Source organism: Corythoichthys intestinalis, chromosome 19, assembly GCF_030265065.1.
Source record: "Corythoichthys intestinalis isolate RoL2023-P3 chromosome 19, ASM3026506v1, whole genome shotgun sequence".
Classification (NCBI taxonomy): domain Eukaryota; kingdom Metazoa; phylum Chordata; class Actinopteri; order Syngnathiformes; family Syngnathidae; genus Corythoichthys; species Corythoichthys intestinalis.
In genome coordinates, this window is record NC_080413.1 from 2,137,485 (window position 1) to 2,164,654 (window position 27,170).

Here is a 27,170-nt window from a genome sequence, read left to right on the forward strand (position 1 = left end):
ATGACACGTCCGTCCTTGGCATTGACTGACACGGACGTCCTGGCGTTGACGGATACGGACGTCCTTGGCGTGGAGGGATACCGACGTCCTTGGCGTGGAGGGATACCGACGTCCTTGGCGTGGACGGATACCGACATCCTTGGCGTGGACGGACACGAGTGTCCTTTGCATTGAATGACACGTCCATCCTTGGCATATACTGACATGGACGTCCTTGGCGTGGACGGATACCCACGTCCTTGGCGTGGACGGATACCAACGTCCTTGGCGTGGACGGATACCGACGTCCTTGGCGTGGATGGACACGGGCGTCCTTGGCGTGGACGGACACGGGCGTCCTTGGCATTGACTGACACGGGCGTCCTTGGCATTGACGGACACGGACGTCATTGGCATTGAGTGACACGTCCGTCCTTGGCGTTGAGTGACACGTTCGTCCTTGGCGGACGTCCTGGCGTTGACGGTTACGAAAGTCCTTGGTATTGACTGACACGGGCGTCCTTGGCATTGACTGACACGTCCGTCCTTGGCATTGACGGACACGGACGTCCTTGGCATTGACGATCACGGACGTCCTTGGCATTGACGGACACGGACGTCCTTGGCATTGACGGACACGGACGTCCTTGACATTGACGGACACGGACGTCCTTGACATTGACGATCACGGACGTCCTTGGCATTGACGATCACGTCCGTGCTTGGCATTGACGGACACGTCCGTGCTTGGCATTGACGGACACGTCCATGCTTGGCATTGACTGACACGTCCATGCTTGGCATTGACTGACACGTCCGTCCTTGGCGTTGACTGTCACGGACGTCCTTGGCATGGACGGATACGGACGTCCATGGCATGAACAGTTACGGACGTCCTTGGCATTGATGGTTACAGGCGTCCTCGGCATTGACTGACACGGACGTCCTTGGCATTGATGGTTACAGGCGTTCTTGGCATTGACAGACACGGACGTCCTTGGCATGGACAGATACGGACGTTCTTGGCATGGACGGTTACCGACATCCTTGGCATTGACGGATACGGACGTCTCTGGCATCGACGGATACACGGTAAAAAAACGCAAAAAACAAAACGGCACAAAACCACAATACAACAAAACACTGAAAAAACAAAAAATGCGAAAACCGTAAAAAGTAAAAAACTGCGATAAACAGCAAAAAACGCAAAAACGAAAACCCACAATTTTTTAAAATTAAAAAACACCAAAAAGTGATCAACAGCTAAATCCGTGAAATACACCCCCCTCTAAAAAATGCGAAAAATGGTTAAATTTGTCAAATATTAGCCCTTTTCCCCCATAAACTGCACATTCTTTTAGACTTCTGAACGATTTGAATTTCAGAAAAAAGGTGGCTATTGACGCTCGATCTGTCAAAAGTCGTGCATGTACAAGAGCAAATGAGAAGATGGGCTATCTCTTCCTATTCCAAAATATTTATACGCGTCGTATATCTCAGCACAAATCCAATAACGGCGCCGGCTTTTTGCTTCTTTGCCGGCACGGGTGTGAAATTGGGTTTTTGACGAAATCTCCTTCTAACCGGCGCGAAATGGGTCGCGCGGAAGGCACGAGGGGAGATGCAAAAATAGGGGGAATTTAAGAGCGATAAATAATAAAATAGGCCGACTTCAAAAGAAGCCGAGACGAGACAAACTCCTTTTTGAGGAGGATTAAACGGCCATTAAGCGCCGCCGTATCAAAAATGATCACAGGATTGAGATGCTGGAATTCTTGCACTTTTCCAGCTAAGAAATCACTTTTATGACAAATATCCATAAAGAGCAGTCCGATTGGACAAGATTTTGATAACATCAAAATTTGCATGCAAAAGAAAAAAAAAATGTTCCAAAAGTATTAATATTGCTGTGCGCACCTCATCAACCCATTTCAAAGTGATATCAAACATCCACGCAATGTGTTCAATTCCCCCCCACCCAAAAAAAAAAAATCTGAGAATATTTATATATAGTACTGTATACCGTAATTGTGGGACTATAAACCGCTACTTTCTTCCCTTTTGAATCCTCCGTTTTATTGTCCAGTGCGGCTTATTTGTTGATTTATTTGGGTTAATAGGTCACACGTCATTGACAGCGGTGTCATAAGACTACCATAAGACAGTCATAATTAAAACACCATCATGGCCATTAATGAATGCTTCTAACAGATGTCATGAAGTGTCATCCGGCAAATTACGTTACGAACTCCATTTATGTCCAGCTCAGATCTTTTACATCCATTCAAAAGTATTCATTAATGCTCTTGGCAGTGTCATGTCATAATTATGATGGTCTTTTGAGAGTCTTATGGCGCCACTGTCAAATAAAATGTTACCAAATACCATAACTAGAAATTAATGACACAAATGGAACAGTTAACTGAAGAAATAATTTTCACAGAACATGAATTTTGATTGTTATTTAAATCTGTAGCGCTGCAATGCATGCTAGGAGGCATGTTAGACAACAACAGTGTTGACAGCAGGTGGCAGCAGAGGTTGAGTGTTTCCCACAAGTGGTTCAATTGGTCTTATGACAGTCTTAAGATGCTGCTGTCAAATAAAGTGCTACCGGTTAATATCTTTTAGTGTAACTATCCCATAATACAATGAGGACAGCTGCGGCTTATAGTCCAGTGCGGCTTATCTACGAATCATTGCTGTTTTCGTGTCAAATTCGGTGGGTGATGGCTTGTAGTCAGGTGCGCTTTATAGTCTGAAAATTACATTAGATTATTATTATATTTACCATTATTTCAAAAGACAAGATTAATTAATTTACAGTGGTTTTAAAATTTTAAATATATATAATTAAAGGTAAATAAAAATGATTTTTTGTATTGTTTTTCTTAAAGTATTTTTTAGAGAATTTTTTTTTAGTTTTTCCATTTTTGTTTTTCCTAATTAAATACCTGTAAATAAAATAGAAAATATTCACCGTTTTTCTTTGTTTCCATTTGAAATTAGGGCTGTCAAACGATTAAAATCTTTAATCGAGTTAATTAATCGCAATTCAAACCATCTATAAAATAGGCCATATTTTTCTGTAAATTATTGTTGGAATGAAAGACACAAGACGGATATATACATTCAACATACGGTACATATGTACTGTATTTGTTTATTATAACAATTAATCAACAAGATGGCATTAACATTATTAACATTCTCTTAAAGCGATCCATGGATAGAGAGACCTGTAGTTCTTAAAAGAAATGTTAGCACAAGTTATAGAAATTTTATATTAAAACCCCTCTTAATGTTTTCGTTTTATCAAAAATTTCAATAAAAATAAACTAGTAGCTCGCCATTGTTGATGTCAATAATTACACCATGCTCACTCATGGTACTAACCCATAAAATCAGTTGGACCCAAGCGCCAGCAGAGGGCGCCAAACACCAAAAAACAAGTAACAAGCGGACATTACACTGTACTGTCATTTTAATCTGTTTGAGCGGGGCATATGCGTTAATTGCGTCAAATATTTTACCGTGATTAGTTAAAAAAATTAATTACCACCCGTTAACGTGATAATTTTGACAGCCCTATTTAAATTCTTTTTTTTTTTAATTTTATCTTTGAAATCTATTTTCCCCTGCTTTTGATTTCTTTAAACATGAATACAAAAAACCTGAAGTAAATAAAATATTTAATGTTTTTCCTTTGTCATGTTTTTATTTAAATATATAAAAAAATACAAAATGTTCATATTCGTTTTCTTCAAATAACAAAGAAAAGGTACTATTTTCTTTAATGTTTTAATTTGAAAATTTGTTTAAAAAAAAAAAAAAAAATTTAAAATTGGTATTGACAGCATTAGACGTTTATTTCATTTTCTAAGAATGAATGCTCACATTTCAGTGCCATTGACTGTACTGGATGTGCAATCCTGGCCCTGGGAGGGATGGCAGCAATATAAGTCCATTAAAAAAATGGCCAACGTTCATTTACTGTACATTGAGGTTTTTTTTTTTTTTTTTTTTTAAATCTCCCAGCTGCTTTTCAACACTTTAGCTGACTCCTGCAGAGGCGCTTTGATGAGATTGCAATGCCATCCGACCGGCCCGAGTGGGCGGCGGGCGCGTTAATGACTGCGGCGTTCAGAAATGACCGGCTCCGTTGCCGCGCGTGATCAACTTAAAGCATGTAACGGCGCTCACCGATCCGCCCTTGAATGTATCAAATGGTGGCTTTGCACAACATGTGCTTTTAACTACAATTCAAATCATTGACTAAAATAGTCATGGACTTCATGAAAACCTAATTATTACAAGATTGTATTAAAAATATATATATACAGTATATGGCAGAAAACACAGATAAGGCTGAAAAAGCAGTTTCTGCTTTTGCACCCCTATTTCAAACAAACTGCTGTATTTTAAGCCAAAAGAATTGTTGTGTTTGATAGAATATGTCTATATGCTGCCATAGCAGATTCATGGCGCATGAAGCCCCCGAACTATTTTTAATTTGTCCATTTTACCCTGAAAACCCCTGTTTACAGACGTTGCGTCACCGCTTTTGTTTAAACCAAGCCATAAAACGAAGGTATATTTATTACTCAAAATGTCTGTTGTTTTTAGCTTCGAATCATTAATTGATGTCTTATACTGCGTTTAAAAAAAAAAAAAAAAAAGACTTTAAAAAAATTATTCACTCACATATTTTAAACTTTTAAACAAATTATGTCACAATGAAAAAAATGGTGTCTGTAAAAAAGTCACGGATATCTACCTCATAGCTATTGCTTAATTGTATTTTTTTTGTTATTCTCGCATTTTCTCTGATATGTTAGATTATAAATAATCGATCAAAACAAAGAAAAAGAATGTTTAAAACATATGAAAAAGAACATCTCGACCACTCATTAATGTCTGCGATTTCTGCATTGCGACCCTTGTTATATTGCCATGTTTCACCCATAAAATCCCCCAAAAATCCAGCTGTGGCCATTCACAGCTGTGTCTTGACACTCAGCAATAAATGCTACATGGAGTTTTCGGATCAAAACAAGCGAAGTAGGCAATAATATCTCGTTAAAGTCATGGCGTCTGTAATTCTGCTCTCGCGTGCTCTCACCTCCAGATAGGGTTTTGCTGTTTAAAACAAAAAAAAAAAACAAAAAAAAAAACAAAAAAAAACAAAAAAAAAAAACAAAAAAAAAAGCCCTCCTGTTCAAAATTTTTCTTCCCCCAGAAAATTTGGATTTTAAGCTTTCCAATGATGTATCACACGTGCATATCGGACAATTTCGAAATTTGGACAAATTGGGGGTCTCAGAGGTGGAACTTCAAGTCAACCTAAGTGTTTTCTGACATATGTATATACACACACAGTATATCTCAACATAATTCAAATGGAGATTTTCCACAGTTTGGTCTCAGAAAGCTGCAATTTTTCTTTATAAAGAACCTAGTCTGTGACATGATGTTAATATTAAATTACACTGCTGGCCAAAAGTATTGGCACCCCTGCAATTCTGTCAGATAGTGCTCGATTTTTTACCAGAAAATTATTGCAATTACAAATAATTTGGTAGTAATACCTTCATTTATTTTGCTTGCAATGAAAAAACAAAAGATAATGAAAAGGCAGTGGCGCCACCAGGGGACCCCTATAAATTTGTGGGCCACCCCACTGGCCACCCCGCCGCAGGACCCAAAATGAGGGAAAAAAGTAGCGGCTTGTAGTCCGGAAATTACGTCTCGTGAGATTCCCTCCTAACTATGGGACTCAAGGTGAAAAACAATAGAAGTCGTTACAATCTAGGTCACAGAAGCAATAATACATTACAAAGGCATAATGTGCTAATGTTAAGGCATCACGTAATATTTCACCCATCAGATGTATATTAAAATTGAAGTAAATGTAAACATTTTTTATTTTTTATAACAAAGATATAAGTAACATACATTCAGGAAAATAAGTACAAATGACTTAAATTATGCAGAATGAAATGGAATATATTTTTAAGATTGCGCAAACATTGACTTTTTTAAATCATAAGGAAATGAATAAGTAGCCTAACATAAATGAATATAGGTCAAAAGTGCACATTGACAGCTAAGATGTTCTGAACTTCCCCATCAGAGCAAAAAAAACTAAATATGATAAATATGCCTCCTCAACTCTTTCGTTGCTTTTAAAGATTTGATCCATTTTATATTGCATTGCCCTTTTTTTGTCGCATCAATTCAACCTTTTTTTTTTTTTTTTTTTTGCTGTTCCAGAAAACATGCACATTTGAACCAATCAGAGCTAACTATCTCTGCTGATCACATGTCAGTATGTCAGCCAATTGAACAGATAAATGAGTCCAGGCGTTTTGCATTGCTGTGTGCATTCGCACATGGACGTGACTCATCATTGTCAGACTCTGATAACTGCAGCAGCTGGGGAACCCTCCATGCCGTCCGTGGAATAAAATAAATAATAAATATTGGTGGAGTACACAAGCACTTTATTATGATTATTGTTAACCGGGGCCGGATGTATGGGGGGGCCAGGGTGGGCACGGCCCACCCAGACGTGAGTCGTGCCCACCCAATCAAAATGTCGGGAATATCTATTGTAGCGTCGCACTGGATATAGAGAACGCATGGAGAGTTGGTCTCACCTACTTTTTTATTGCAGGATTAAGGGTTACTTGGCCGCAACCACGCCGAACAAGCAATCACCAAAACAAGTTGTTTTTCCAACCTCGTTTGTTATCCGCGCGCTTCCTCTCTCTCCTTCAGACAGTAGATAGATGAATGAAAAACAAAAAACAAACAAACAAACAAAAAAACCCCAAATAAACCCCCCCAAAATTAATGCAGCCTCAACGGGACACAAGGGACTTGCGCCGGTGTTGTGCCGAAAAATAGCCGCCCCGTGTGAAATGTCCCCCCTGACGGGAACGCTTATTTATAACGCTTTATTGAGCGCTTATTTTATTTATTTGTTTATTTATTTTATTATTGAGCGCTCACACGTCACTCGTACAAACAGCTTTTTCTTACCAATCGATGGACATGGAAACGATTTTCTTGTACCGTGAATATGTATTATTTTACTCTGCTTGAACTAATAAATGCCATACCTGTGTGATTGTCATTGGGATATGGTCGTGAAAACCTGTAGACTAAGACATTTCTGTTCAAAGATGGTTATGTGTCCCAGTCCACGATGTGTTACTAAAATACAGTATGAGTATTTTGTGTAATTTATTTTTTTAAAACTGATGTTACAGTCTTAAATCCATTACTGTAATGCGTCCATGAAAACATTGATGTTTTCACCTCAATAAAGCGTTATAAATAAACGCTCCCGTTAGGCCTGTCGCCATAACAAATTTTAGTGTGCGATAATTATTCTCATAAATTATTGCGATATGCGATATTATTGCACCCCCCCCCCAATTTTTTTTAACCAATTTACAATAACACAGTGCGAATACAGTATATATTAATAGATGAAGTACACCCATTTAAACACGATAAATATTTACTCTTAAATTCAAATATACTTTTTAAGAAATCACAACTAAAAACAAAAGACCCTGCCTCTTCAGTAAAAAACAACAATATTGATACCGCACAGAAACACAGAATAAATAAAATGTGTTTAAAAAATAAATAAATAAATAAATAAATAAATTGCACTTAATAACTTAAGCATTTAGGAAAATGAAAACTTTTCCCGTCATAGCTTCTGCAATGGTGTTCCATAGGGATGCAACGATACAGTTAAGTCACGGTTCGGTACGAATTTTGATACGGGGGACACGATTTTCGATCCGATTCAATTAATTTAATGCTCTGTATAAAAAAAAAAAAAAAAAAAAAAAAACAATTGTATTTTTTGTTTCATTTTTTGTGTTTGGTTTTTTTTTTGCTAACGAGCAAAAATTAAATTGCCATCTTATAAACATGCATTTTAGTGCATAATATTTACGTGCTTACTTCTTACTGATATGAAAAAAATTTGTATAAAAGTGCTGAGAACAATCTTTACTGTTTGTAAAGTGAGGCAGGGCACACCGTTGATTGCTACAGCTCTCTTAGCAGCTAGGTTTACTACATGAGCAAGACATCCTATTTATGGTCCGAATCCATCTGTGTCACTTACTGAATTAACAATATTTGCAACATTATCTATAGTCACTGGTATGGATTGATTTGGCCTTCTTAACCTCATGTGACAAATGACAGTTTAGAATTCATCGATGTAGTATATAGACTACATGTCCCATAATCACTCTGGGCTCACGTAGCCAATGGCATGGGACGTAGCACATCTAGTTTGCCATTTCATGATATCTAGTGTGTGCGCGCAACCGCGCATTAAAAAAGTTAGCAAGCGCCGCTGAAGTCACGTCTGCTCATTACTACACAACACCAGCATATGACGGCTTTCATAAACAGGACGAGTTTGAAGCACAGCGCTCTTAATTTCATTCAGCTGTTCGTTGTCAAAGTGAGGTTATTCGTAGCAGCCAAGTCGGTAACAATGTTTTGGCGGACTTCGTTGTAAATATCCAGCATTGTGCCGAAAAATAGCCGCCCCGCGTGAAATGTTACTCCTGACGGGAGCGCCCACACGTCAACAACACCGGCGCGCCATAGATGGTCCACAGTCACTCCGGAGCACTGACGCGGCCGGTATACGTCGAACAATAGGATATAATGGGAACGATTGGCTCCGGCGCTAGTTTTTGCCGGACCTGGAACGAAGATGCATTTTGCGCAATTGGTAACGAACTTTTAACAGCACGTCTGCCGCACGCGCGCACACACGTGCACGCGAGGCGATAAATCGCAGGGGAAAAATTACCGCCTTCATATTTATATATCGCGCGATAAATGGAATTATTGCATATTGCGACAGGCTTAGTTCCCGTCAGGGGGGACATTTCACGCGGGGTGGCTATTTTTCGGCTCAACACCAGTCCCAAGCCCGGAGAAATGCAGACGGTAAAAAAAAGCCTGCATTGGGGGTGCCCCTCAAGATTTCTTAGTGCCCACTCTGGTGGGTAAACCTAGATCCGGGCCTGTTAACACTTGTGTATGTAAATCTGATGTTGGTAGATTGTTTTCTTCTTGGAGATAAAATGCATGTGTGGCAGCTAGCATTTTGTTTTTTTTTTAAACATAGCATTAGCATTCCGGCCCTGAATCTTATACCGGAACTGCGTTCCTGACCGTTCTGGCCCACTTTCACCCCTGGCCACAGGTAAGTAACATGTGCTGTTAATTACACAAATTAGAGAATCATCACGTGATTTTTCAAAGGGTGCCAATACTTTTGTCCAGCCAATTTTCAGAGTTTTGTGTAAAATGATAATGATTTATTTTTTTTCCCATTCACTTTTGTGTTTTTTCATTGCAAGCAAAATATATCAAGATATTACTACCAAAGCATTTTCTGGGAGAAACTGAGCATTATCTGGTAGATTTTTAGGGGTGCCAATACTTTTAGCCAGCACTGTAAAGAAGAAGTAACCCAATACACTAGTTGTCACAGCAAAGCTACAGTCGGAATTTCTCACAGTCTACTTTGTTGTTTTTCTCAATTTAATTTTCTCCATTTATATTATTTCCATGTACTTGCTTTCAGATGTACATTTGTTCAATGCAAATGCAGACATCAAGGTCTTAAAAGACAACATACTGGTAATTGCGAATAATTGCCGTCAAAGTCGTCCGGCCTGGCTTCGCCGAAGGTCAAGCGCATCTATATGCAAATAGACGCCGTTCGCCGAGTGCAATTTCACCTTTTTGCCTTTTCTGTTTGACGAGTCGGGAGGTTGTCCTCGTCACTTGGCGAGGCCCTTTCACGCCGTCGTCATTACTCACAGTCGCCGCTGCACTTTTCAGCTGTTGACTGCGCGCCGCTGGACCCAGAAAGAGAAAAATGTGAGCACCAGTCAGGCAAGAAATAGCTTCCAGTTGTCAAAAACCACGCCGGTGTTTCTTTGCGTTGACTCTGTGGCTGCCATCGACGAGGATAGATGTCCAATCATTTTTTAATACCTAACCATACGATATAAGGCTCACGATATGGCGATACAACAATTATCGATACATGGCTCATGAAATCATTCTACAACATTTTACTATTGTTGAAATTCGCCTCCCCAGTCAAGCCGCACGGAAACAGCGACAGCCAAACAAAGTGCCGCTCTGCAGATGCTGCCTCGCGCGCGCCAACTGGGAAGGCAGAATTTTGCGCGTTCATCTCTGATATTAACCCTTTGTACTGACTCCATGTTCCAAAAGTTTGAAAAAGACTCGCCGAAAGCAGGTTGACAATTTATTCGTCGACCATGGTCAAAACAAGGCAAAAACAGACGACGGAGGGACCATTCTGGATCCAAAGCAAGGCTACATAGAAAATATTTCCGAGCAGCAAATCTGTGTTATCTCAGTGTCCAGTGTTTTTTAAGTCCGTGGTGTAGGAGGGCCGGGCCGAAGGTGTGAATGCGTGTTGTTTCAGGACCATCCCTCTGTGGTTTTGGTTCGTGCGCGGATGGGACGTGGTTACCACAGCGACCGACGCTGGTCTTGACGTCCCATGCGCCCGCTATCAACTTTGTTATCCGGGCTGGCGCTACTTGTTTTAGGACAAAGCGCGCTGGTCTTTGTCCTTGTTCGTTGTCGGGAGAACTGAATGCAAGAGTTGGTGCGTCAATCTTACTCGTCACGCACACGTTGGGCTTCTGTGATAAGACGGCGTTGTGTATCTATTCTGTTTCTTTAAACTATGGAGTGCTATTTATTTTACATTAAGTGTGTTAGAGTAGTGCAGTCCTACAGTAAATATGAGAAATGATACTAATCCCTGGTTAATTATATTACCTGTGTTCGAGTAATGCAAACAGTTAGACGGTGCCTACGAGAAATGGTACCATTTTTCCTTTTCTCCCTCAGGAGCCCCGATAAGGTGATTAAATTTACTATGTCAAGGGCACTGAGTGAAGTCTGCCTAAACTATAGTTAGATGAATGTTTTAGACTAATGCAAACAATAATATGGTGTGTGCAAAACGGTACCTTTTCCCTTCACTATGCAAGTAATAAACAGAAAAAAAAAAGTTCTTTTTACTCTTCTGCTGTGAATTGAATTGAGTTTACCACTAGCAAACGTCCAATTCGTTTGAACTGGGAGGGTGGCAGCGAATGAACGAAAGGTTTCGAAACACAAGTTGACAATTTATTCTCAGTCGACAGCAATCGTACAGCTCAGAGGGACCCAGGCGAGGATTCAGGGTCACCATATCACAAGTGTACAAAAGGTTCCTGAGGAAAAAAAAGACAATGCTTGGTTAAACATTCAGTCTTTTGAAGGCTCTCGTGGGGCGGGCTGTGGGCAGGAAGAGGGTTGTGTTTAGGTGTTGTTTAGGATTATTGTCTGTTTGTGGATTGGACAGGAGGATTCGGGAGTTACTGTTGTCAGGTCAACGAGGGTTGTGAATTTTGCCACCTCAGTGTCAAAGGGGCTATTGGAATCTTATCAGTTGCGCTATCAGTTGGATATCTGGCGTTCTCCGGTGTTCCTTGTGTTTGGACAGGGCGTCCCGCCATTTGTTCTGGACTGTCCAGGAGAACTGATTGCGAGAGTTGGTAGGCTTGTCAGTGTCAATCTTGCTCAGTCAGTTGCATGACGCACACGTTTGGCTTCCGTGATAAGAAGGCGTCGTGTATCTTTTATGCCCAAAATTCAGCTTGTTTTCCTTAACCTGTGGTATAAGTGCCATTTATTTTATATTGGGTGTGTTTGAGTAATACAAACAGTCAAACAGTAAATACGAGAAACGATAATATTCCCTGACTGATTATATTAAAGTGTGTTAGAATAATGCAAACAGTTTAACGGTGCCTGCGAAAAAAGGTACCATCTCCTCCAGATAATAAAGCAATTTTTTTCAAATTAAAAACCAGTACATCTAAGCTAGCAAGCTAATAATTTAGCAAATTCCCGTTCAAAATTCTTCTCATTTTGACTGCATGTTTTATAAACAGTTCAAAATTATAGACCAAGCTGCCCATTGGTCTGCTGTATTCCCTCATACCATGTGAGAGTTAACTTTCCACTGAGCAAACCAGTTCCACCTCCCATTAGTTCAAGGACTAGCAGTTAAAAGACATTGGGAGCAAACCAGTTTAAAACGAGATCTAAAAAGGCACTTTGCCTAGATTTAATCAGCCTACGAAAATATGCATTTTTTTTACCTTCACCGAATCCTTTAGACTTACTCATCGAACCCCTGGGGTTCGATCGAACTGATCGAACCCGAGTTAAGAACCACTACAAGTACTAAAACTGCGCCTTATATATGAGAACAGTTTTAAAATAGGCCATTAATTGAAGGTGCACCTTATACTCCAATGCGCCTTACAGTGCGGATTACCCCCAAAATACAATGACATACACCAGAATGCCTTACAGTATTATTTCCCGTGTTGTTTTCGCCCCATAGCTTTTTAAAAAAAGTGAATTCCCACGAAAGCGACGGGATGAGTAAAGTGGAAAAAAAACTGAACATGGAAGGAATTCCACCACGTGGAGAAGCTCACCGAAAAGGCCCAGATTGAAGAAGTCGAGGCTGCGGAAAATTGCGCCCCCACCCACCTCTCATTCAAAGCGCAGGCGTGACATCCGGAGATTATTGACTGGAAATTTCCGCCGGGCTCCAGCAGACGAGCACAAGGGGAAGGCGGGCGAGAGGGCGAGAGGTGGAGCGCGCCTGCCAGTGTCGGTGCCGCCAGGCTGAAAAAGAGAAAGAGTGAGAGATGAGGCAACATTTGCTCAAGATTCAGGAGGAGGAGGAGGAGGAGGTGAGAGCAAGTCAAGGGCAAACCGCCAGACTAACACGGTGGCCATCACTTCTTTGTTAACTCATCGGCTGCCATTGACAGCGCTAGCTGTCCAACCCATTTTGGCTGGGAGAGGTGAATGAACTAACAGTCAACAGTCTTCCCCGTCAAAATGGATTGGATGTATACCGCCGTCAATGGCACTGAGAGATAAAATTTCAAAACCACTCCCCTTCCATTTAAAATGAATTGGATGTCTTTCCTTGTCTGTTCTTTTCCAATTTCAATACTGTATTTTCTGCACGATAAGGCGCACCTAAAAACCTTCAATTTTCTCAAAACCAGACATGTTTTTTCCCCCTTTTCCCCAAAAGTACCATTAAAAGAAAACAAAAAAAAACTATATTTTTATAAATGGTTTTTAAACACTTTAAATGTAACTAGAAACTGCAATTTCGGGAGAAATTACACCTGGGTCTTTCCTCTGTGGGGATACAGATCTTAGCCCCACTCAGGTGTAGCAATACAATGGACAATAATGCCAGTCAATGGCATTAAAAAAAGTAAACGCCATTAGAAATGAATGGGAAAATTGGACGTCCATGTCCGTCAATGGCAGCACCCTCCATAAGCGTCAATGGAATTGGGGACATTTGGGGGACACGTCCTATTGATATCTGGTCATTTTCTGTTGATTTAGGGGAGAAAAAAAAAATTCCCATTGAAAATGAATGGGAAAAAATTTGGACGTCCATGGAAGTCAATGGCAGCACCCCCTATAAGCGTCAATGGAGTTGGGGACGTTTGGGGGACACGTCCTATTGATATCTGGTCATTTTCTGTTGATTTGAGGAAATTTAGTTTTTTCCCCATTGAAAATGAATGGGAAAATTTTTGGATGTCCATGGCCGTCAGTGGCATCGACATCCATATAGTCAATTGAATCCAAGTACATTGGCATCAACAGATTCGACATTCATGGCCGTCAATGGCATCAATGCAATGTAAATTCCATTGGAAATCCAATTGGAAGTGAATTGGAAATTCTCCCATTAGAAATGAATGGGAGAGTTTTTGGCAAATTACCGGGGAACCGTAAATTTTTGCCAAATTCTGTATACAACTTTTATGCCCCTCACCGTCGCGGAATTTTTGATGCCCAAATTATGCGATTTGGTAAAAAATTGTAGGACAAGTAGCGTTTTGAACCCTTTTTTTTTTTTTTCGGAAATTTGCCGTTTACAGGCGAACGGAAAATTTTTCGGGGCCGTTTGAAAAGTGTGTGTTCTTACGTTTGTTATGGTCCGAGTTGCGGAGCTGCAATAAACGTTGACTCAAAGGAGTTCAAGAAACTAAATTCTGTGCTTTATGAAGAGTGAAAAAAGCTGAATTTAACACAGACGAAATCATTCGGCTGATTAGAGTGAAGTATTACCGAAACAAAATGGTGACGTCACGTACCGTAATGGTCGGCAACGGGTCGCCGCATACGTTTCTTCAACACAACGTGGCCGTGTCAATTAAAAAAAAAAAAAAAAAAAAGCGGTTTATAGATATTTGTAATACAGTGGGGAGAACATGTATTTGATACACTGCCGTTTTAGCTGGTTTTCCCACTTGCAAGCCATGTAGAGGTCTGTAATTTGTACCATAAGTTCTCTTCAACTGTGAGGGACGGAATCGAATACAAAAATCCAGAAAATCACATTGTATAATTTTTAAATAATAAATTTGTATTTAACTGCATGAAATAAGTATTTGATACACTACCAACTAGTAAATATTTCGGCTCTTAGTTCTTTTTTAAGAACCCCTCCTGTTCTCCACTCATTACTGGAAGTAACTTCACCTGTTTGAACTTGTTACCTGTATAAAAGACACCTGTTCACGTGCTAAAACAAACAAACTCCAACCTCTCCACAATGGCCAAGACCAAAGAGCGGTGTAAGGACATCAGGGATAAAATAATAGACCTGCACAAGACTGGGATGGGCCACAGGAAAATAAGCAAGCAGCTTGGTGAGAAGGTAGCAACTGTTGGAGCGATTATTAGAAAATGGAAGAAGTTCAAGTGGACGGTCAATCTGCCTCGTTCTGGGGCTCCATGCAAGATCTCACCTCATGGGGCATCACTGATCATGAGGAAGGTGAGGGGTCAGCCCAGAACTACACGGCAGGACCTGGTCAATGACCTGATGAGAGCTGGAACCACAGTCTCGGAGAAAACCATCGGACACACATTACGCCGTCATGGATTAAAATCCTACAAGGTCCCGCTGCTGAAGCCAGTGCATGTCCAGACACGTCTGAAGTTTGCCACTGACCGTCTGGATGATCCAGAGGAGCAATGGGAGAAGGTCATGTGGTCGGATGAGACCAAAATGGAACTTTTTGGTCTAAACTCGGCTCATCGTGTTTGGAGGAAAAAGAAGGATGAGTACAACCCCAAGAACACCATCCCAACCGTGAAACATGGAGGAGGAAACATCATTTTTAGGGGCTGCTTCTCCGCCAAGGGTACAGGACGACTGCACCATATTGAGGGGAGGATGGATGGGGCTATGTATCGCCAGATCTTGGCTGACAACCTCCTTCCTTCAGTGAGAGCCCTGAAGATGGGTCGTGGCTGGGTCTTCCAGCATGACAACGACTCAAAGCACACAGCCAAGGCAACTAAAGAGTGGCTCCGTAAGAAGCATCTTAAGGTCCTGGAGTGGCCTAGCCAGTCACCAGATCTGAACCCGATAGAAAATTTATGGTGGGAGTTGAAAGTCCGTGTTGCCCGGCAGCAGCCCCGAAACCTGAAGGCTCTGGAGAAGATCTGTATGGAGGAGTGGGCCAAAATCCCTGCTGCAGTGTGTGCAAACCTTGTCAAGGACTACAGGAAACGTTTGGTATCTGTAGTAGCAAACAAAGGTTTCTGTACCAAATATTAAGTTGGATTTTTGTGATGTATCAAATACTTATTTTATGCAATTAAATGCAAATTTATTATTTAAAAATCATACAACGTTATTTTCTGGTTTTTGTATTAGATTCCGTCCCTCACAGTTGAAGAGAACTTATGAAACAAATTACAGACCTCTACATGCTTTGCAAGTGGGAAAACCAGCAAAATCAGCAGTGTATCAAATACTTGTTCTCCCCACTGTATATGTATATATATATATATATATATATATATATATGTCTGTCTCCATCCATGTACCCGTTTATAGTGCGCACCATGATTTTACAAGTTGATTTTGGGGAAAAAAGTGCGTGTTATATTCGGGAAATTACGGTATATAAGCTGCACACAGACTACTTTTCATTGTGTCAAAGTCTCATGTTGTCAGTGTTGTCCCATGAAAAGATGTACTTAAATATCTGCATAAATGCCAGGGGTGTACTGACTTGTGTGCATAAATGCCAGGGGTGTACTGACTTTTGTGATACACTTTATATATCATCATTTTTGGGGGTTGCTCATAGCTACACTTTCGCCTAAGTCACCTAGTCAACCCTGTTGGAAGAGAAAACCCACTCGCCAAAGTGTTCATTTCCTTATTTCCCGTCTCGCTGCGCCTGTTAATTGAGCTGTGCCGGTGTCACAAAGCCAGTAAATATTGGCCTTATGTGACCGCTATAAATCACAGCTTGTGTACTTTATAAAAAAAAAAAAAAAAAAAACAGGGCTATTGACTAACGCTCAGCGCCACGGCTTGAGAGAGCCATTTTATTCCATCGAATGTTCGCCGTCACCTTATCGACGTTCTGTCTGGCCTGCAATCTTAACTGACACTGGTTATTTCCAAAGTTTCCTCTCCGAGATACACAAAGGACCACGTGACGGCCATTTATTTATTTTTTTCAACGCAGTCAGTACTTGGCAAGCGGAATGAAAACATCGCCGGACAAAGCCGGCGAGACTCTCCGCTTTGATTTTTCCAATCAGGAGGGGGAAAAAAACAACAACACACAAAAAAAGCAACAAAAAACAGCTGCTGTGCTGATTACGCCGAAGTGAAATGTCTCCAATCTTGAAGAGAAGGAAAAAAAAAGCTTTGTTGGGTTTAATTGCCGTCGCTGTCATCAATGAGGGAAGAATGAGTAAGCTGATAAATGGAGACTCCATTCAAACAAGATGTTAAACACGTTACGCCACAAAAGAGCATTTCTGTTGTCGCGGGTTTTCTTTCTCCTATAACACCTCCCAGTCAACAAGGATTGGACGACTATTGCCGTCAATGACTCTGAAACATGAACATTCGCAGGAAGGCCACACTTGTTAAAATGAAGTGGATATCTATCTTTTCTCTTTTTTATTACATAAAGAAAAGGAAAAACAGCAAACAAACAGTAAATTTTCTTTTTTATTCTTACAGTGGTATGAAAAAGTTTCTGAACCTTTAGGAATTTCTCACATTTCTACATAAAATCACCAAATGTAATCTGACCTCTCAAAATCACACAGATGAAAAAACAGTTTACCTAAAACCACCCAAATATGTATAGGTTTTCATATTCTAATGAGGATAGTATGCAAACAATGACAGAAGGAGGAAAAATAGGTAAGTGAACTATCACATTTAATAATTTTGTGACCTCCCCCCCCATTTGGCACCAATAACTTCAACCAGACGCTTCCTGTAGCTGCAGATCAGTCTGGCACATCAATCTGGACTAATCTTGGCCCATTTTTCTCTACAAAACTGCTGTAGTTCAATCAGATTCTTGGGATGGCTGGCATGAATTTCTGTCTTTATGTCATGCCACAGCATCTCAATGGGGTTCAAGTCCAGACTTTGACTTGGCCACTCCAGAATGTGTATATTGTTCTTCTGAAACCATTCTGAAGTTGATTTACTTCTGTGTTTTGGATCATTGTCTTGTTGCAGGATCCATCCTCTTTTTAGCTTCAACTGTCTGACAGACGGCCTCAGGTTTTCCTGCAAAACTTTTGAATTCATTCTTCCATTAACGGTTGCAAGTTGTCCAGGCCCTGAGTAAGCAAAACAGCCCCAAATCATGATGCTACCGCCACCACGCTTCACGGTGGGGATGAGGTGTTGATGTTGGTGAGCTGTTTCATTTTTCCTCCACACATGACAGCCTCTGTTACTCCCCAAAAACTCAACTTTGGTTACATCAGTCCACAAAATATTTTGCCAAAACTTCTGTGGAGTGTCCAAGTGCCTTTTTGCGAACATTAAACTAGCAAAAAATGTTTTTTGTTGTTGTTTTTTTTAAGACAGCAGTGGCTTCCTCCGTGGAGTCCTTCTAAGAACATCACTCTTGGCCATAGTTTTACATAAAGTTGATGTGTGCACAGAGATATTGGACTGTGCCAGTGATTTCTGTAAGTCTTTAGCAGACACTTTAAGGTCCTTTTTTGCCTCTCTGAATATTCTGCGCTGAACTCATGATGTCATCGTTGGTGGACGGCCACTCTTTAGAAGAGAAGCAACAGTGCCAAACTCTCTCCATTTGTAGACAACTTCTCTGACTGTTGACTGACGAACATCCAGACTTTTAGAGATGATTTTGTATCCTTTCCCAGCTTTATACAAATCAACAAATCTTGATCGCAGGTCTTCAGACAGCTCTTTTGACTGAGCCTTGATGCACATCAGACAATGCTTCTCATCAAGACATTTCTTACCAGGTGTGTGTTTTACAGTGGGCAGGGCAGATTTGAACCACTCATCAGTGATTCGGCACACACCTGACTTAAATTGTTTGGTAAAAATTTGTTTCAAATGCTCTTTAAGTCTCCTTAGGCAGAGGGTTATTTCCAGGGCCGGAGTGGGACTCATTTTCGGCCCTGGAATTTCATGCCTCAGACCGGCCCACTCATTTAAAATTATGTCATTATGCATACACGTGTTAAGTTCAGTGTTCTCTAAAGCCGTGTACTGTAATTCTGTGTATTCCAATTCAGTGCAGGTAATGGTTGTTTAACAAGGTGGCTCTATTTTAACAAGTGCAACACAACATATTTTGAACAAATTTAAAAATGGATTTAAAAAAAAAAACTATATTAAATGATACATTTGAAAAATAAATTAGGCCAGTCAAACGATTAAAAATTTTGATCAAGTTAATTACAGCTTAAAAATTAATCGTAATTAATCGCAATTCAAACCATCTATAAAATATGCCATATTTTTCTGTAAATTATTGTTGGAATGGAAAGATAAGACACAAGATGGATATAAACATTCAACATAAGGTACATAAGGACTGTATTTGTTTATTATAACAATAAATCAACAAGATGGCATTAACATTATGAACATTCTGTTAAAGCCATCCATGGATAGAAAGACTTGTAGTTCTTAAAAGATAAATGTTAGTACAAGTTATAGAAATTTTATATTAAAACCCCTCTTAATGTTTTCGTTTTAATAAAATTTGTAAAATTTTCAATCAAAAAATAAACTAGTAGCCCGCCATTGTTGATGTCAATAATTACTTACACAATGCTCATGGGTGCTGAATCCTATAAAATCAGTCACACCCAAGCGCCAGCAGAGGGCGGCAAAACTCCATAAAACACAATTAACAAGTGGGCATGTCATTGTACTGTCATTTAAATCTGTCTGAGCAGGGCATGTGCGTTAATTGCGTCAAATATTTTAACGTGATTCATTAAAAAAATTAATTACCGCCCGTTAACCCAATAATTTTGACAGCCCTAAAATAAATGAATCAATAAGACCTTTTCTGCAACATCAAATATTAACAAAATGAGTGCTTACAGATAAAACAAACATAGCAACATAACAATGTGAAAAATAAAGAATACGTATTGCACATTGTAACAACTTCTAATGATACTATTATCCATTTTCCATTTCCACTTTAAAAACGCCACGTAAATGATTACATTAATTCTAATGTTAACTCGCTGAACGACATGGCAATCCTACCTTCCAGCTCTGCACCTGTGGTGTGTTCATTATGGCTAATGCTTGCTGCTACATATCCCTTGTGAGGTGCTACAAGAAGCCAAAGTTTCCACAATTACATATTGTCGTATCACACGGTGCAAGTTGCATTTTATTCGCCATCTGGCCTTACCACTTTCGTTGTAATCCTCTGTAGTTTGAGGCAGCAAGGTCGTTGCATGAAAAAAAACAGCTATTTTTGCGCATTTTGCCGATTCTTTCACGAGTGCTTTTCTCTTTTTAATTCTTATTTTTCAGCGCCACCCTTGCTCTTTTTATCCATCCGAGCACCGAATTAGCAGCTAATTTGGCTCAATACAGACTACAATTAGGGGGCGGAGCTGCATGCTGTATTTTTCGTCTGCTCACGTGAGGATGAGTCTGGAAAAAAAAAATAGTTTTTTTTTTTTTTTTTAAGACGGCCCACAGGGACAGCGGTAACAGAATGTAAGTTATACTCAGTGACACTGTCACAAATAAATACCAAACAAAAAATGATAACAGTGTAATTTTTTTTTTTTTTTTTTTTTTTAATAAAACCCGGACCGGCCCATCTGGCCGGCCGGCCCTTCTGGAATCGTCCAGAAGCTCCCGATTAGTCACTCCGGGCCTGGTTATTTCCCAATCCAACTTTCTATAGGGAACCTCGGACTTAAAGACTTGTAGGCTCTAATAAGCCACAATTGTTCTCTTTTACTAAAATATGTTATTAGAAACATATTTTTGCCATCGATTTAAAAATCTGTCATATTTTACTTTTGACGGAGGGCGCGATGTTTTACGGGCGCATAGTATGCTGGGGGGGATGACGCGGTTGGACTGGACTGGGAGAACAGCTGTGCTAGCTAGTATGCGAAGCTAGTATGACGACTGGCATGATTTTGTCACATTCTGCTCTTGGTCAAATTGTTTTGTTCCAGAGATGTGGGATAAGTTCCCAACATCGTACCTGCATCCAATTCCAGCTCATCAGCAGTGTCTTTAAACCGATCCTAAGCGGCTTGCCAAGATATTGACTTGCTGTCATTTGACAGTTTGTACAGTCCCTGACAAAAGTCTTGTCGCTTATCCATTTTGTAGAAACAATTGCTAATAACCTGACTTTTAATGATTCAATTGGTTTCAGAAATGGCACATATGAAAGCTAAGACCCTCCCAAATTATGTTGAATGTACAAAAATAGATTTTTTTCACTGAAAAAAGATTTATCATTTAATGAAGAAGGTCAAATTTTGGCAAGACAAAAGTTTAGTCGCCAACAGAAGGTGTGAAAATTGAACAAGAAAAATGTACTTCAAACACAAAAATATGTTACATAACATAAACGAATTAAGTAGTGGTGCTGTGAGATCCAAATTTAATATTTTGTATGACTTCCATGGGCTTGAAGGACTGCATCCATGTGGTTCGGCAAGGATTCATACATTTGATGAAGTCATCGGGAACATCAAAGAAGCAGTCTTGCATGCCTCCCAGAGTTCATCAACATTTTTGGGTTTCGTCTTCCATGCTTCCCCTTTCATCCTGTTCATGTCTGGTGACTAGGGATGGGAATTGATAGGATTTTTACGATTCCGATTCCATTATCGATATTGCTTAACGATTCGATTCTTTATCGATTCTCTTATCGATTCTAATTTGGGGAAAAAGAACAAACGTTTTGATTGGCATCGAGTTTGTTTAATCAGAAGTCACAACCTTACAAACTCACAACGAGATCAAAAGAGGCCCAAAGCCTCAATGTTAACTGTGGCAATAAGTGGCAAATACACAAGAATGTGTAACATTTTACTGAAACATTTATCTAATAGAAATAAAAAATATTGGTATATATATATATATATAGGCAGATAGGTTTTTGTTCTGCCTTTGGCAATATGTGTTAAAGCAGGGGTCCCCAAACTTTTTCCTGTGAGGGCCACATAACTTTTCCCTTCTCTGATGAGGGGCCGGGGTCAGTTTGTTACAGAAAAAGTGTGACGATTGCAGAAGTGCATAAATGTAAAAAATTATTGTTTTTCAGAAAGCCACAATCAAATAACCCTTTCTGGATTCTTTATAATAATAATAATAATAATAATAATAATTAATAATAAAAACACTATTAATCAAATAGATAATAACCAAATAACCCTCTCTGAATTCTTCAAGGAAAAGGCCAGAAAATAAATAACACGATTGAGAAAAAAAAAAAAAAAAAAAAAATTCAAAATGGCCGGACCAAATGTGGAGGCGGGCCATATTTGGGCCGCGGGCCGCAGTTTGAGGACCACTGGAGCGCGCATACACCCAAAGAAGAAATGGCGCATCCAAGTGAGTGAGAGAGGGAAACACTTCTACGAGCCTACGTTCTTTGTTAATGTTAATATCTACAGAGGCAACGCCTGTATGTATCATCTTTTGTGTTGTTGTTGTTGTGTTTCCACTCGCGATCGGACACTTAAGTCCAGTTGTGTAGTGGTTTGAACGATGTGCTAATGCTAGCGAACGAATGCTAATCATACTGTTATTAGCAGCTAATCATCGCTGATTTACTTTGATGCAAACCTGTTTGTTATTGGGGACGAAATTGATTTGTTTCATTTCTATTCTTAGTTTCACTCTTCAAGTGATGGTTGAATAAAGTCAGCAAATTATACCAACGTCTTCTGCATCGTCATTTGGGAGTTTAGCTAACTGTATAGCCGGGACTTTGTACTGTGAAGACACACTTTCAAGCGTTTGAACCTACGTGCTGTCATTGTTATGTTTATGGCTGCAATGCTCGTGCTTACCCGTCGTAACCTTTCATTTTCACACTCTTTCCTGGTGAAGTGTAGTCAAACTTTGGAGCGAGTGGTTCTTGGCGCCATGCTAGTTTGATGCATTTGGACAACAAGACAGTCACGACGCAATATGCGTCTTCAGGACTCGTTAAAGGGATCGTTAAGGCTTTTTCATTGTGATGTCGAGGCCTTGAAACACTCGGAACCGGTTCCGAATTGGAATCGGATTTCGATTCCCATCCCTACTGGTGACTGGGCTGGCCAGTCCTGGAGAATCTTGATCTTCTTTGCCTTGAGAACTTTGAGGTAGAGATTGAAGTATGCGATTGAGCACCATCCTGCTGCAGAATTTGTCCCTTTTTATGATTCAGAATGTAAGAGGCTAATAAGATTTGTTGATATTTCAGACTATCTATCTCTCAGGGTGCAGACAATTAAAAAAACGCGTAGCATTTGCCAAGGCCCACAACCTGTTAAAAGGATGGACGCTGGAAAAGCGGCAAAAGGTGAATTTTTCAGATGAATCTTCCATTGATTTACACCACAGTCGCCACAAATATTGCAGGAGACCTACTGGAGCCCGCATGGATCAGAGATTCACTCAGAAAACAGTGAACTTTGATGGTGGTAAAATCATGGTCTGGGGTTACAGCCAGTATGAGGTGTGCGAAAGATTTGCAGGGTGGAAGGCAACATAAATAGTCTGATTAGTCATTGTCATTTTCTTTCTCTCTTTTCACGATTGCGTGTTTTTTCGTGTGTTCAATTCACACATTTACACAATCCCTATGTTCGTGTTGTCCGGGCCCTGTTCACATTTGTTCGACCACTGCGTCCTATCCATTTGAATTAGGAGTTTATGAAATCCAGTTAGTTTACTAGTTGACGTTTTTAAATTGTTTTGAATGAGTGGGGGGGTGATGGTTGGGCTGCCATTGACCATGATAGATGTCCAATCCATTTAGGTTTTCACAATGTAGGTATTTCACAATTTTTTTTTTTTAGACAGCAGTCAGATCATCTCAGTCCAAACGGATTTGACGTTTAGCCCCGTCAATGGAACCAATGCCCCTCCCAGTCCAAATCATCTTTATTCGTCAATGGCGGCGAATGAGTTAACAGTGTTTTATTCCCCGTGAGCTGTCACACTGCTCTTTCCGTGTGGCCCCGTCCCCCGCGTGACTAGCCTTCCTAATCTGCCATCAAACAAGCCGCCGCGGACCTTTGCCTCCCTTGACGGCGGCCCGCTCCTCATTAGTCGCCCCGTGTGACAACACGCGTGATATAGAGGCTGGAAATGGGCGCTTTGTCGCAGTTGTGTTCATATCACGCGCACAAAGCACACCGTGATGAATTAACAGGGCAGGAATGACCGGCTCTCCTTTGTGTCGGAGTGGCAATTTCTTGTCCGCGCTCCCTTAGGGACAGTCTAATAAAAGCCCCCTTTCAGCCTTGCGGAGATAGCGAATTTATGAGGCCTCAGCTGTCCGGCTCATGTTCATAAACGCAATTTATTTAGTCGGCGTGCCTCGCGTTTAACGTCAATGAGGCGACATCTGTTTTGACCCGATAGTAGGAAGTCATCCAACAACTAATGCATTTTTCCCCTCCAAACAAAGGAAATGTATTACATTAAGTGCTGCTGATTTATTCTCTCGCTATGCCAGCTGTTGCCACTTAGCGCTATGCAGCTGCAGCGTTTATGATAGAGCACATTGGGAAAAAAAATGGTTGAAATTAGCGTTGCTAGTATCACTGCCGATACGGCAACAAAATGATGTAATCGGTATTAGGGACTAGTTTGAAAGAACATGCCGATGTGGTGCAACATGTACTTCCAGATTTAGTTTCCCCAGTCGCCCTACCCAAGATGGCTGCCAGCTACGTACACTGACTTAAAAATGGGTTTTTAAGACTAGTTTGCGATACAGTGCTGGCCAAAAGTATTGACACTCCTGCAATTCTGTCAGATAATACTCAATTTCTCCCAGAAAATGATTGCAATTACAAGTGCTTTGGAAGTAATATCTACATTTATTTTGCTTGCAATGAAAAAAAAAAAAAGAATGGAAAAAAATTAAATCATTATCATTTTACACAAAACTCCAAAAATAGTATTGATCTCTTGCCTCCAGTCTTCATTTAACAGTCCAGCCTAGCCGTCTCACCTGAATTGAAAACGAACATGCGGCGGACCTGAAAGACTACCTCCAACACACCATTTGAAAAATCATGTGACACTTCTCTAATTTGTGTCATTAACAGCACCTGTTACTTACCTGTGGAACATAACAGATGGTGGCAATAACTAAATCACAGTTGCAGCTAGTTAAAATGGATTAAAGTTGACTCAACCTATGTTCTGTTTCCTTGTGTGTACCACATTGAGCATTGAGAAGAGAAAGAGGACCAATGAACTGTCTAAGGACTTGAGAAGCAAAATTGTGAGGAAGCATGGGCAATCTCAAGACTACAAGTCCATCTCCAAAGACATGAATGTTCCTGTGTCTACTGTGCGCAGTATCATCAATAAGTGTAAAGCCCATGGCACTGTGGCTAACCTCCCTAGATGTGGACGGAAAAGAAAAATTACTGAGAGATTTCAACAAAAGATTGTGCAGATGGTAAATGGTGTTATACTTATATAGCGCTTTTCCACCTTTCAAGGCGAGAGTACAACAGTGTCAACCTGTACTATCTGTTGGCATCTGAATGAAAAGGGACTCTATGGTAGGATACCCAGGAAGACCCCACTTCTGACCCAGAGACATAAAAAAGCCAGGCTGGAGTTTGCCAAAACTTAACTGAGAAAGCCAAAAATGTTTTGGAAGAATGTTCTCTGGTCAGATGAGACAAAAGTAGAGCTTTTTGGGAAAAATTATCAACATAGGAGTTTACAGGGGAAAAAAACAAGGCCTTCAAAGAAAAGAACATGGTCCCCACAAAAATCCGTCAAAAATGGCGGAGGTTCCCTGATGTTTTGGGGTTGCTTTGCTGCCTCTGGCACTGGACTGCTTGACCGTGTGCGTGGCATTATGAAGTATTAAGATTACCAAGAAATTTTGCAGCATAATGTAGGGCCCAGTCTGAGAAAGCTGGGTCTGCCTCAGAGGTCACGGGTCTTCCAGCAGGACAATGACCCAAAACACACTTCGAAAAGCACTAGAAAATGGTTTGAGAGAAGAAAGCACTGGAGACTTCTAAAGTGGCCACACCTGAATCTCATAGAACACCTGTGGAGAGATCTGAAAATGGCACCCTTCAAATCTCAGAGACCTGGAGCAGTTGGCCAAAGAAGAATGGCCTAAAATTCCGGCAGAGCATTGTAGGAAACTCATTGATGGATACCAGAAACGGTTGTTCGTAGTTATTTGGTCTAAAGGTTGTGCTACCAAGTATTGGGATGAGGGTGCCAATACTTTTGTCCGGCCCATTTTTGGAGTTTTGTGTAAAATGATAATAATTTAAATTTTTTTCCATTCTCTTTGTGTATTTTCATTGCAAGCAAAATAAATGAAGATATTACTACCAAAGCATTTGTAATTGCAATCATTTTTTTGGGAGAAATTGAGCATTATCCGACACAATTGCAGGAGTGCCAATACTTTTGGCCAGGACTGTAGTTGTTGAGACGCCCCTCTGTTATTGAGAGAGTTGGTACGCTTGGTCAGCCGCGACGGGTATGCTGCGATTGACGTCATCACTCGAAATTAATATCTCAATATCTATAAAACGATAGCAGCACAAACGTAGCACAAACGATTGAAACAATTTTTAATCAAAATGAGGGGCAGGTTGACCTCAAATTGTTGTATAAAAGATTTGTTAATAGCTCAAAAACGAAAGCAGCACAAACGAGCACAAACACAGACAAATGACAATTTTTCTATAAATTTGCGTCTGACGGGGGGCCACCTTCACGGAGTTTGTTATCTAGCATGTGTTCCAGTTGGATGCCTGCCTGCCTGTGTTTAGAGACCCTCATTCTGTCTCTTTAGGGTCCTCTGGTGCACAATGAAGAGTAAGTGTTTCCATAGGGGGACGCCAGGTTGCCGGGTTTCTACACTCAACAATTAAAATGCTTCGTTAATCCTTAACATTGTCTCCTCCTTCAGCCTCTGTTATGCATGATGCTTTTAGTGGGGATGGTTGCGAAAGTGGCAGAAATTCACAGTGGGAAAGCAAGATAAATGTAAAAAAAAAAAAAATGGCAAAAGAAAAAAAATAGACAATATTAATATGTTATACATACAGCACGTTTTATGTTACACAACATTGCAACACAGGCGGAAAAAGAAAGCAAGCCCGTTGACGGGGGGGGGCAACCAGGTATGTTGTCCTGGGCCTGAAACGCAACTGAAAAGAAAGTGCGCCTGACTTGACCACGGAATTAGAAAACAGTCACTTCAGATAGCAAACAGACAATAACAGGGATAGGGATTGTGTAAAAGGGATTATTGAACACACAAAAAAACACGCGATAGCCAAAAAGACACAAAAAGGACCCATGACAGTAGGTCGGGATCAATAGAAAAAAAAAAAAGACCCGGGGAAAACCGCGATGAGGCAGGCAAACAAAAAAAAAACAGGGCAATGATGCAACGAGCAATGAAGGCATATGGAAACTGTCACAATGGCACCATGTCAATATCTCG

General features: G+C 40.4%; 1 protein-coding gene across 2 annotated transcripts in view; it reads left to right on the forward strand.

Moving 5' to 3' along the window:
• Positions 1–846: 846 nt before the first annotated feature.
• The window catches only part of lratd1 (LRAT domain containing 1), a 49,667-nt gene continuing 23,343 nt past the window's right edge, over positions 847–27,170 (forward strand). The window contains exon 1 of one of the 2 annotated variants that reach the window (XM_057822899.1): positions 847–1,071. The gene's annotated coding sequence lies outside the window, so the exon portion shown is untranslated. Of the gene's footprint in view, positions 1,072–21,939; positions 22,137–27,170 lie in introns of those variants that run through there. The other variant, XM_057822900.1, reaches the window with a different exon arrangement.